Source organism: Falco cherrug, chromosome W (genome assembly GCF_023634085.1).
Source record: "Falco cherrug isolate bFalChe1 chromosome W, bFalChe1.pri, whole genome shotgun sequence".
In the NCBI taxonomy this organism is placed as follows: Eukaryota; Metazoa; Chordata; class Aves; order Falconiformes; family Falconidae; genus Falco; species Falco cherrug.
The window spans coordinates 4,132,813-4,145,747 of NC_073719.1; the positions used below are offsets into that span (position 1 = coordinate 4,132,813).

General features: G+C 37.8%; 1 protein-coding gene across 5 annotated transcripts in view; it reads right to left on the reverse strand.

The window, feature by feature from the left end:
• Window positions 1-12,935, reverse strand: part of LOC102057777 (A disintegrin and metalloproteinase with thrombospondin motifs 6) — a 155,247-nt gene that overhangs the window by 69,042 nt on the left and 73,270 nt on the right. The gene's annotated exons all lie outside the window — the stretch shown is intronic.

Sequence of the window (12,935 nt, forward strand, 5' to 3'; positions counted from 1 at the left end):
AATATGTTTTTCATACCTGTCATGCAAGTAATGTTTTATAGTTATTTTTTTCTTGATTAGTGCTAATACTGGACTTAGTATATTTTAGTGTTTACAATGTGGTCTTCAGATGTGCTGCAGTAGCTCCATGACTGTTGTTATCTGCCTTAAAATTCCACGGTAAAAGGATACTATTAGTTTTGAAATATGAAACGGCAACATTTATTTTTGTTTCATTTATTTTAAACAAAAAAATTTCTGAGCTCAGACTACTTGCTCTCATCTTCTTTAACACATGCTAAACCAGTCCATGTGTACTTAGTACAAACTGAGCTACGTACTAAAATATTTCCTTTAGGCTTTTTAGATTTGTGGCTGATATTTCATAAATGATTTAACCTATCCTATTTCCCTAAGTTGTCAGTGTTAAACAAACACAGGTTTTTTTCAAATAATCTTTTTTCCTACAATATTTTCACATTTGGTTTGCAGATTTACTCAATACATATTCATTATTGTATTTATTATTCAATAATTTATATTAAGTCAGTTATGTTGACATTAGAGATTCATTGTTAAAACTATCTAAGGGTTGAAATTCATAATATAGGTGTGATTCAAAGTTGGCTGAACATTTTGGAAATCTTTCAGTCACTTGAGTTGCCTGGGGATTGGGCTATGTATGCAGAATGGAACCAGAAGTGTTTTTTTTTTATAGGAACTGACTTACATTATAACCTTTGTATTATTTTGTGATCTGTGTAAGAGTTCAAAAACTGCTTATAGATATTTTCTATTTTTAAGGTTTTTTGAAAATTGGACAGATACTCAGATTTTTTAAATGATCTTATGATAGTCATTACTACTGCATTTTATTTAACAGCTGCTTGAAATCATACCCTACAAATAATTCTTGTACAGGTTCTATAGCTGAACCTTGGTACAAAGAGCAAAAAGGAAAAGAAAGTGTGAGCAAATAAAATTTATTAGGTGTCCCCCCCCTCCCCCCCTAATTATTTCTTTGAGGAAATGAATGAGTATCTGGCACCTAGCCTATCTCTTCTATACATCTCAACCGGAACAACTGTTAAGTTTTACCCTAAGAGTCACGTTTCTTGCATTGTACTGTATATAGACATGGATTTATTTATACATTATTCACTAGCAGCTGCAGTAACAGTTCAACAGTACAAGGTTTTCTTGAATAATGCAAAATTATTTTCCAAGTTTAAAATCAGATGGTGCCATTCTTGCAGGACTGATATATACAGTATATTTAGTGTCATGATTGGTAAAGCAAGATATCTTTTTAAAAATCCATTAAAAACATACCATATTTAGAATGGTCCGAATTTATGAGGAATGAGTACTGATAATTTCTGGAGCTTCCATCCAATTTTTGACAATTAGGCCTAAGCTATTGCATTATATTGTTATGCACCAATTCCCATTTGGTGGAGGGCTCTATGAAAACTTGAGCATGTCATGGAATAAACTGACATTCTTGAGCCTCTTTTTAGGAGAAAAATTGCCACTTGTAAAAGCATACCTGCAGCCAATGTAGACTCTCTTACTTTTCAAATTAGAATTTTTTGTTGAAGAAATGAAAACAGTATTTACTTTAATCTGAATAAAACACTTTTGCCACTCAGCTGATAACATTTTTTGATTAAGATACACATTCACAAATAAAACATATGGTTTAAAATATCAAATAGAACAAGGAAAGCACAGAAGATACATCACAAAGATTCTTGAAAAATCTCTTTAACTAGATTACAAATTTCACATTTATTTGAGACAGCCAGCATGGCTTCACCAAGGGCAAGTCCTGCCTGACCCGACCTAGTGGCCTTCTAGGATGGAGTGACTACATCAGTGAACAAGGGAAGTGCTACAGATGTTGTCTATCTGGACTTCCGTAAGGCCTTTGACATGGCCTTCCCCAGCATCCTTCTCTCTAAATTGGAGAGAGATGGATTTGATGGGTAGACTGTTCGGTGGATGAGGAATTGGCTGGATGGTCTCATCCAGAGAGTAGTGGTCAACGGCTCAACGTCCAGATGGAGATCAGTGGCTGTTGGGGCTCTTGCTGTATTGAATGATTATACTGAACTCTGAAGCAAGTGGAAAAATACTGAAGAAATAAGACGAGGTTACGGCCAGAACAGTGGGATGAAGAAAAAGGAGCAAATTGCAGATGTTTGCTCAAAAGCAAGGCCAACGGGACGTGATAAGAGGAGCTGGGAAACCGCAGAAAGGAGCCTACATGCCAGAACAAGCAGAAACAGAAATCTTCCCAGTAAACAATTGTTAACCAATCATATTATTATACGCTTGTAAAATAGCCAACCACATTATTGCACGCTTATAGAATGCCTTATAAAAGTCTACCTGGTTTGTACAATAAACGGATCAGATCTTGAACTCTGTGAGTATTTGAATCTGACTCCCGCTCGCCCGAAATGCCCGCAGCATCTGGTGACCCCCGACGTGATCCGATGAGGGTCGACAGGATCGGTTAAAAGTCAGGAAGATTCATTAAGGATCGTGTTACAAGCTGCGGAGCCGGCGAGGATCCTGCTGCCAGCGGAGTGAGAGCTGGGCGCCCGAAGAAAGGCGGAACGTGCACGGCTGACCGGTGAGTCAGGAAATTTAAGCAGGATGGGAATCACTGCATCAGTGGTGGAAAAAGCAATCGTAGACAATTTGATGAAACTGGCAGAAAAAAAATGAAACGCCAGTCTCACGGCAGGCAGTAGTTGATCTGCTATGTTGGAGTTGCCGCCGTGGTTACCTTGCTTCTACGCAAGATATATATAATAATGAAACATGGAAGAAAGTAGGAGAGGACTTATGGGAATCTGTGCAAGTTGGGACTAAGGGGGTAAAGACTTTGGCTTGCACGTATCGAGCTGTACGGGGTATGGTCGCGCAATTACCACCCTGGTGTCCTGAAAAGGAACAAGCGGCGAGCGGCGGCGTGCGGCCCGGCAGGCCCCGTCCCGGCCGCGGTTTCTCTCCAAGGCGGCACCCCCCCTCCACCCCCCCCCCCCGCTCCGATCGGCGCCATGGCAGTGCAAGCGGCCAAGCGAGCTAACATCTGGCTGCCCCCAGAGGTCAATCGGATCCTTTATATTCGGAACCTGCCGTATAAGATCACAGCGGAGGAAATGTATGATTTATTTGGGAAATACGGACCTATTCGACAAATCAGAGTTGGAAACTCTCCTGAAACAAGAGGAACAGCTTAAGCTTCTCAAGGAAAAATACGGACTTGATTACAAACCCCTCCCCCCCCCCCCCCAAAAAAAAAAAAAAAAAAAAAAAAAAAAAAGAAAGGAAAAAAAAAAAGGAAAAAAAAAAGAAAAAAGAAAAAAAAAAGAAAAAAAGAGAAAAAAAAAAAAAGAAAAAAGAAAAAAAAAAAGAAAGAAAAAAGAAAAAAAGAAAGAAAAAAAAGAAAAAAAAAAAAGAAGAAAGAAAAAAAAAGAGAAAAAAAAGAAAGAAAAAAGAAAAAAAAAGAAAGAAAAAAGAAAAAAAAAGAAAGAAAAAAAAAGAAAAAAAAAAAAGAAAAAAAAAAGGAAAAAAAAAAAGAAAAAAAAAAAGGAAAAAAAGTGCTTCAGATGTCACCTACAAGAAATGCGTTTCTGCTTTGAACTAGCTTTTGAGCCTTTGGGAGTAAACTATACGGCTATAAATCAATCATATTGGGGTTGGTTAGATAAGAAGTATAATGACACGAATTTTGGCTTTAGTGATAACTGTACCTGGTGGAATACTACACTTGTTAAAAATATGTATTTTTTGCAACAGTTGATTTACCGTTTAAATGTATCAATTTATTTACCTCAACAAGAATTGAGGGTGGTTGAGGGATTTATTGAAACAAGGTCTGTCTATATTGTTGTTTGTTATTCTTTTGTTACTTTTAGTGCCTTGCCTTTTACAATGTTTTCAGAGCTGTGTGGAACGCAGTATTAATGCTGTATTTAAAAAGAAAGGGGGAGGTGTTGGGGCTCTTGCTGTATTGAATGATTATACTGAACTCTGAAGCAAGTGGAAAAATACTGAAGAAATAAGACGAGGTTACGGCCAGAACAGTGGGATGAAGAAAAAGGAGCAAATTGCAGATGTTTGCTCAAAAGCAAGGCCAACGGGACGTGATAAGAGGAGCTGGGAAACCGCAGAAAGGAGCCTACGTGCCAGAGAAAGCAGAAACAGAAATCTTCCCAGTAAACAATTGTTAACCAATCATATTATTATACGCTTGTAAAATAGCCAACCACATTATTGCACGCTTATAGAATGCCTTATAAAAGTCTACCTGGTTTGTACAATAAACGGATCAGATCTTGAACTCTGTGAGTATTTGAATCTGACTCCCGCTCGCCCGAAATGCCCGCAGCAAGTGGCAAGTGGTGTCCCTCAGGGGTTCGTATTGGGACTAGTACTGTTTAATATCTTCATCAATGACACATAAAGCAGGATTGAGTGCACCCTCCGTAAGTTTGCAGATGACACCAAGCTGAGTGGTGTGGTTGACATGCCTGAGGGACTGGATGCCATCCAGAGAGACCTGGACAAGCTTGAGAAGTAGCCCCATGTGAACTTCATGAGGTTCAACAAGGCCAAGTGCAAGGTCCCGCACCCGGGTCGGGGCAACCCCTGGTATCAATACAGGCTGGGGGATGAAGACATTGAGAGAAACCCTGCGGAGAAAGACTCGGGGGTACTGATGGATGAAAAATTGGACATGAGCCTGCAATGTGCGCTCGCAGTCCAGAAGGCCAATTGTATCCTGGGGTGCATCGAAAGAAATGTGGCCAGCAGGTTGAGGGAAATGATTCTGCCCCTCTGCTCTGGTGAGACCCCACCTGGAGTACTGCATCCAGCTGTGGGGTCCTCAGCACAGGAAAGACATGGACCTGTTGGAGTGAGTCCAGAGGAAGGCCACAAAAACGATCAGAGAGATGGAACACCTCTCCCATGAGGAAAGGCTGAGAGTTGGGGCTGTTCACCCTGGAAAAGAGAAGGCTCATGGGAGACCTTATTGCAGCCTTTCAATACTTAAAGGGGGCTTATATAAGAAAGATGGGGACAAACTTTTTAGTAGGGCTTGTAGCGATAAAACAAGGAGTAATGGTTTGAAACTAAAAGAGGGTAGATTCAGACTAGACATAAGGAAGAAACTTTACTGTGAGGGTGGTGAAACATTGGAACAGGTTGCCCAGAGAGTTTGTAGATGCCCCATCCCTGGAAACATTCAAGGCTGGGTTGGATGGGGCTCTGAGCAACAAGATCTAGTTGAAGATGTCCCTGCTCACTGCAGGGGGGTTGGACTAGATGACTTTTAAAGGTCCCTTCCAACCCAAACCATTCTATGATTCTATGAAAAGTGTCAGACTGTGATGATTCTACTTCTGTGCTTATTTTGCATCTGATCAAGGACAAATGTTTAAATTAATAGCTGTGCTGACTTTGTGAAGTTTGGTTCAATGTTCTGAAAAGCCAAAAATTCAACTGCATTAAGAAACAAAGATTTCAACCATTCCAATATATACAAAAGCAAAAATGTCAGATCTGTGTGACAGTCTGTCATTTGAAAATATCTGTATTTCAGGGCAATTTGAATCCAGAATTCTGGTTTGTGCTCCAGGGTTTACTTGCAGAATTTCACTTTTGATATGACTACACAAGTACAGTATCTATATATTAATATAAAAGGGGAAGTAATAATTAAAACATATTTCATTGCCAGGCTAACATATCCACAAATTAGCAATTTCTTTCCAATAGGAAATGCATTCTTTCTGTATACTCAGGCTTCTTTGTGGCACTACACTCCGCCAAATTCACAGAACTAACATCTCCAAGACATTGTAGTTCCAAAAAAATAATCAGCTGAACTGTGTGAATTAATGGATACAGCACTCCAAAACTATTTTAGTCATTCATCTGTTTGTAGGATGATTCTAAGCATATCAGCTCAAGTCCGTACTACATAAAATGAGAAAAATAGTTTCCTTCTTCCTAAATTGCTTTGGGAGATAGAATGAAAAGCACTACATCAAAACTAGATATTATTACTGACATAGTCTGGTAGTCCTTATTCAGACCTTGATTTCAGCAGGAGTTTGCCTCAGTAAATCCATAAAGACAAAAGTAATGTAAAATTACTATGGGCTGTATCATATTATTAATATCTGAGCAAAAGACTCTTGCTTAAATCAGAAAGGAGTTCTGTCTGAGACAGACATACAATATCTTAAAATCAACAGAATATTTCCTTATGGAAAACTATGCGAAACACAGAGAACTTATTAACTAAAATAATGAAAGAATGTATTTTTGTAATTTCTTTTAAGCACAGCTACACTTATTTAAAAAGTTGTTTATTTTCCCCTGCTGCTTTGCACTTAAAAGAGTAGAATTTGAAGTAAATTCTCCATCAGCCTGTACATGAAATTAAAAATAATATTAATAGTCATTTGAAAAAAAATAAGATATCTAAAAAGAAGTGGAAAATCCATCTCTGCTCTTATTTCATTAAATGAAAATGGAATTATACCAGGTACTACTATGGCTATGTGTTTTTTATTTTCAGCTGATTTTGAAAAGTTAACAGAGAAATTATTCTAAGGTGTATAAAGCTTTCTATTCTCCAGCTCAGCCCTATACCTGGAAATTTGAGATATTTCCTTATTACCACTATCCTATCAGTATCATCTTTAAGCAGCTGCTTTTAATAAGCCAGTCTTAAAAATATATGAGCAGCTGCCCTGGAAAGGTTAGGCCAAAAATCACTAGTAGAAAGTATACTGCTTTTTTTCACACAGGAACACATGTGTGCATACACACCCACCCCACACCCAACCACCAACAAACATAAGGTGACCCTTTATGGTAGTCTTTTCTTCATTGGTGGACATAAGATGAAGCTAACATATCTTTTGCCAACATTAAATTTGTGTAAATAATTTACTGACACCAAGAGAAAGAAGCATAATCTGAAAATTAATCAATGACCTCAAAGTCAGTCTCCAAGTGCGTAGATTTAATAACTATTAATTTGTAAAGCAGACAAGGGAAAGTGTTTTTAAAATCCAGGAAACAAACTGAAGCTGAGGCCTGTCACAAGATAGATGACAACTTGTAATGGTGTATCTTAGGGCTCCATGACTTCAATTTGGAATTCAGATGTTTGTATAAGTTGAACCCATCTAGAGAAAAAAGACAGCAAATAAAATTATCCTCTTTTTGACTAAGTGTTATCAATGATGGAGCCTCTTTTTGTTGTGTCATGCAGAGTTACACATAGGCATTTCACATTATGTAACATCTAAGCATCCTATATCATAATCATCATGAATTGTAACAATACAGCACAATGAAAACTCGGTAATATGAGCAAAGATCAAATTGCTGTGCTGTTCTTAATGTTTTCAACACTAATGAAAGACTCCAACAAAAGTTAGCAGTTTGGCCCATAATTAAATAAATAAATAAAGAGGTGGGAAGTATATTCACAATGCATATTAAACTATGATAACTTGGGCATTTTCCTTTCTCCCCCTCCATGAAATTTTAAAATGTTAATCAGGATTTTATGTTACTTCAGCACATTTCATCTATAATATGCTGTACCTCTTGATGAGCATTTGCTAAAACAGAGCATAAAAATAACAAGCGTGAATCTAAAAGCATCAACCTAGAGTATTTCAGACTCATTGCTGAAATACTGATGGCAACACGATTAAAACTAGGTTAATTATAATTATGGGTGAACTTCAGAAGGTTCAAAGTTTAGTTCAGATAAGCACCCAAAAATAACCATTTTACTGCTCCATTCCTAAACGCTCATTAAGTGGTGCATCATGTTATGAATCACAACATGCTGAAAGAATGTGAAATAGAATCTGAAGCTTAGGTTGTACATTCATATTAAGTTATCAGCATTCTTTCCTAAATATTGGGTGCTTATGTGAACCTTATGGAAACTACAGAATCCCTACAAGGTCAATCACCTCCAAGTAGCATCTTCCCTTTCAAACCCATGCAATCTATCCCATCTTTATTCCAACCACATTCCAGTATCTGGAAGCTCATTATTGATTCTATAATCATCTACTACACTCCTGCTTTGTTCACTGGCTTCCCCTTGCACTTTTTAAACAACTTTTATAAGATCTAGGTACATTCGTATTATGTCTATGTCTCTTGGGGGGGGAGAGGGGGAGGGAGGGAAAGAGGGTTTGGAGACAAGACAGTCCTAGGAAAGAAGAAAGGGGACTATGAGAACTTGTTTAAAAAATATACAAAAAGGATTTTAAACCACTTTATGATTCAGAAAGAGGAAAACCCGCATGCAGGCGGGTTTTGAATGTCTCCAGAGAAGGAGACACCACAGCTTCTCTGGGCAGTTCCAGTGCTCTGGCACCCTCAAAGTAAAGAAGCTTTTCCTCATATTCGGATGAAACTTCCTATGTTGCAGTTTGTGCCCATTGACCCTTGCCCTGCTGCTTGGCACTACTGAAAAGAGCCTGGCCCCATCCTCTTGACACTTGCCCTTAAGATATTTGTAGACATTGGTAAGATCCCCTCTCAGTCTTCTTTTCTCCAGGCGAAACAGGCCCAGCTCCCTCAGCTTTTCCTCACAAGGGAGATGTTCCAGTCCCCTAATCGTCTTTGTAGCCCTTTGCTGGACCCTCCTCCAGTAGTTCCCTGTCTCTCTTGAACTGGGGAGCCCAGAACTGGACACAGTACTCCAGATGCGACCTCACCAGGGCAGAGTAGAGGGGGAAGATAAAACTCCCTCAACCTGCTGGCCACACTCCTCCTAATGCACCCCAGGATCCCATTGGCCTTCTTGGCCACAAGGGCACACTACTGGCTCATGGGCAACTTGCTGTCCACCAGAACTCTCAGGGCCTTCTCTGCAAAGCTGCCTTCCAGCAGGTCAATCCCTAGCCTGTACTGGTGCATGGGGTTGTTCCTCCCTAGGTGCAGGACCTTACTAACATCATACACTAACATTAAAATTTGCATCACCCGATTACAAGGGTCAATTGTAATTCAGGCTATTTTGCCTGATTATTTTTTTTCTAAGAAATATTGTAGAACTGTTGTGTATATCAATTTGTTTCCTGGATTTAAAAGTTAGCTGACCATATGCTGGTTTTTTTTGCTCATTACTAATTCAGTTACACTATTCTGTCTCTGAACTGGCATGTGGGAAACTAGGAAGCAGTGAAGGCATGACAACTGCATGTCCTGTATTTCTGTAGTTGACACTTTCTCAGAAACTTTCTATTAATGGTAATTAACTTTATGGCCACTCCTCATAATTCATTAAAAGCTTCCTAGAGACAAATAGTGCAAGGGAGCTACTGAAGGTAGCAGGAGGACTCCTTGTCCTTTTTCATTCTGCCTGTTTACAAGCAGTAAGTTTATAGCTTGAACTCTATCTGTCCTCCAAAACACACTAACAAAATGTGAATAAAAACTAGTATTTGAGTTTTAAGCTATTTTTCTTGGCAAACTAACTGAGGAACTTAATTGCAAGTATAAGACCATGACAAAGAAGAGCACTACCTGTCATCAGCTAAAATACATTACCTGATGTGTTAAACTCTAATGTGAAATACAAATGGATTGGCCCTGCTGATTTCAGGGAAGCCATGTATGCAAAGGAAAGGAAACTTTGTCCCCTTATCCCTCTACTCAAAGTATTTATTGATACCAATGATGATTTTGCATTTTAATGCAAAAAAATATACCAAAGAGTTGTTGGGCACTCTCTCTGAAATCCATGCTAGTTTGCAATAGCTTCACAGATCATAAAATATACCACAGCAATATCAATAATGCATAAGTATTAACTATTAAAATGTCTGAGGTTTTAGCCTCTGACCTAAAAATGTGGGGACCAGCTCTACAGCAAAGCATTATTTTGAACCACAAAATCTGTAAGTTACAGTCAGGCATATTCCAGGTATTATTTAAACTCATAAAACAGAGAAATTCAAAGTCAAGATTGGAATTTTTTCCTGAGTTAACCCAGAGACAGCCAACAGCCAACTGTTATTAGGCAGATGCTCAAAGGTTAAGGAGATAAGGAGTCAATGAAATAAGTTCTCCTTACTCTCACCTAAATAAAAGGACTGAAAGTTTCTGAACTTTCAGGGGAACTGACACAAACAGAGCAGAGAAGAACTTAGCCACACCTAACAATCAGCAGAGAATTCACATTGCATCACCCTAGAAGATATAGCATATCTAGTACCTACATAAAAGAACAGGAACTAGCACTGTTCCAAATAACCTCAAAATCTCCCACTGCAGTGAATCCAGTAAGATACTTGAAAGCATGTACTGCCTTTAAGAAAAAGCTATGCATCAGTATTTTATGGTGAAATTTCCACCATTACCATTTAGCTCACTGGAAGTCATAAATTTAATGTTATCCTGAATCAAAAAGCGTACCCTAAAAATGAAATATTTTAAGTATCTAAAGACATTGCCATTCTTTATTCAAAGTATCTGTTTCTTCACCTAAATTCTTTAAAATTGCCCCTGTATCAGAGATGGTGGAAAGTATAGTATAAAGAACAATACACATGTGACATTAGAAAGATGGCTGTCTTCTTGCAAACATGTAGTCTTAGTTTTTTAGCTCAAAGAGCTAAAGCATCTCTCTGAATTCTTGTCCAACTTCATGTGCTGAATGGTATAGGGAAGTATGACCAATAGTCACAATGTTTTTGCTGAAACAGTTTTGTCCATAAGTGACTAAAATGTTTAATTAGGTCTAGTACTCACAACAGTATCAGTACAACTACCAAAGAACTCCTTTCAAGGTGAAATTGGCTCCTTGACAGTAAACACACAAAAAAAAGCAGATCCTTGCAGTCCCTTTAGTACTTTAGTTCTGATGTCTTAATCATTCAAACACCACTCCAGGTATTTAACTTCAAGTTCACAAGTGAGAAAGGCTTCATGTACTTAAATGTGCAAAATCCTTTGCAGGATTAGGACCTAATATATGATCAAAAGCAACAGTTTAAAATAAACATACAGAGGGAATGGATGAGGAAATAGGGGAGAAAAGGCAATGAATACAGACGAACATCAAAGCTAGATGGTTGAAAGAGGTACTTTTCCTAAAGGTTAATAAGACATTAGGACAAAATTCCAAAGCAGAAAGAACATGAAGATTTTCCAAGTTACTTTAAAAAGACCAACTATCTCTACAGCTATATCAGAGCCAAAAGGAGACTTGTAATTTCTTTGCCTTTGATTTGAGAGTGCAACTGTTTCTCTTGTCATGCCTCATCATCATAAATCAGTAAAGAACATGAGCAAGAGAAAAAGGCAAGCAATTTTCTCTGAGATTTCCCTTTGGTTTAGAATTTATTTACCTCTGGGACACTAAATCCTGTTGCAGAATGGACGAAAGAGAACGGCCACGGTTCCATAGAAGGACTGTGTGATACAGCTTTTTGACATAAGTCTGGAGTGAACCAAGCTAGGCCGCAGCGAGAAATTACCAGACTTGCTAGAAATGGAAAATTACCAGGCTTGCTAAAAATGGAAAATTACCAGGCTTGCTAATAAGGGAAGAGAGATAAGGTTATGCTGACCTTGTAAATAACTTTGAGGAATTCACATAGATAAGAGAGAAAAAAAAATATATGTAGTTAGCTATCCGCAGAAACCGCAAATAGGAGGACGTATGAAAGTGTAATCCTTTAGAGCTTAGCCAATCAGCAGATGATTTGTAGGCATAATTAACTGGAACTGTATATAAGACATAATCGCGCCGTAATAAATTGAAGCTTGCTTTATCACTCATATTGAGTCGGCCGCGTGCTTCCCCTCGCTTGTCAAAATCCCACATTGGAAAACCTACTCTATCCCCTTTTTTTACCAGGCACTTCAAATAGAAAGTTCTGAAAGAAGTGCTAGAAAGGAGTTAGTATATGAATTAGGTCTGCTGCCAATTAGGGATTTTTACTGTTTTTCCATTCATAGTTGCACATGTGTCTGTTAGAATAAGATCAATGAACTATGGCATCTTCATGTGAATAGTACATCAAATAGGTACATCCAAAGCACTGACTGTTTACTTTTGATATTGAAATTGTAGAACAGAGTATTCAACTTTTCCTGGTATTTAGACCTAGTTCCACTACTCAGTTCTAAAAACCCTTTCACATATGAATAGATCTTTCTTGTGTGGATATTTTCGATCTGCACTATCAGCTTGCAAAGATTATTTTTTTCCTTTCAAAATTATCACTTGAAATCGTTATGATCATAATCATCATGACAGCATTTTCAAATAATTATGGCTATGGCAGATAATATTTTTAATTATTGACATTATTTTAAATGCATATAATTTCTTAGAGTGGATATTACCAGAGTTCTACAATAATCTGTTATATAAATATATACAGTCTGAATCCAATTATTAAAAGGGGGGTGGGTGTGTGTGTTCAGAAATGCTTATAAGTCATGCTCACACTGATGGCACACCAATGGAATACAATACACTATATCAATTCACAGGACTGGTAATGTCACATGAAGACTTAACTACTTTTAACTATTGCCTCAATTAAGTGTCAACCTCTTTTCTGTAACTATAAGGGAATCCCAACAAAAACTTTTAAACAAAAAGAAAGCAGAACACATAAAGCCAAGATTACCTACATCTTCATTACTTCCAATTGTTTGCATTTTAGAGACTGGTTTAAGAACAGAAGTGTAATATGCAGCAAGATCATCACAACAATGATTACATAGTTTAACAGAGTTTGGAGAGGTAAAGAAAAAAAAGAACACCTCCACCCCCCCTACATGTAGAAAAGCCTGGTTTTGCACATTATTAACTTTCCAGTTTAATTTGAAATGCAATATATGCCAAAGACTGTGCTATAAATCATGGATTACAT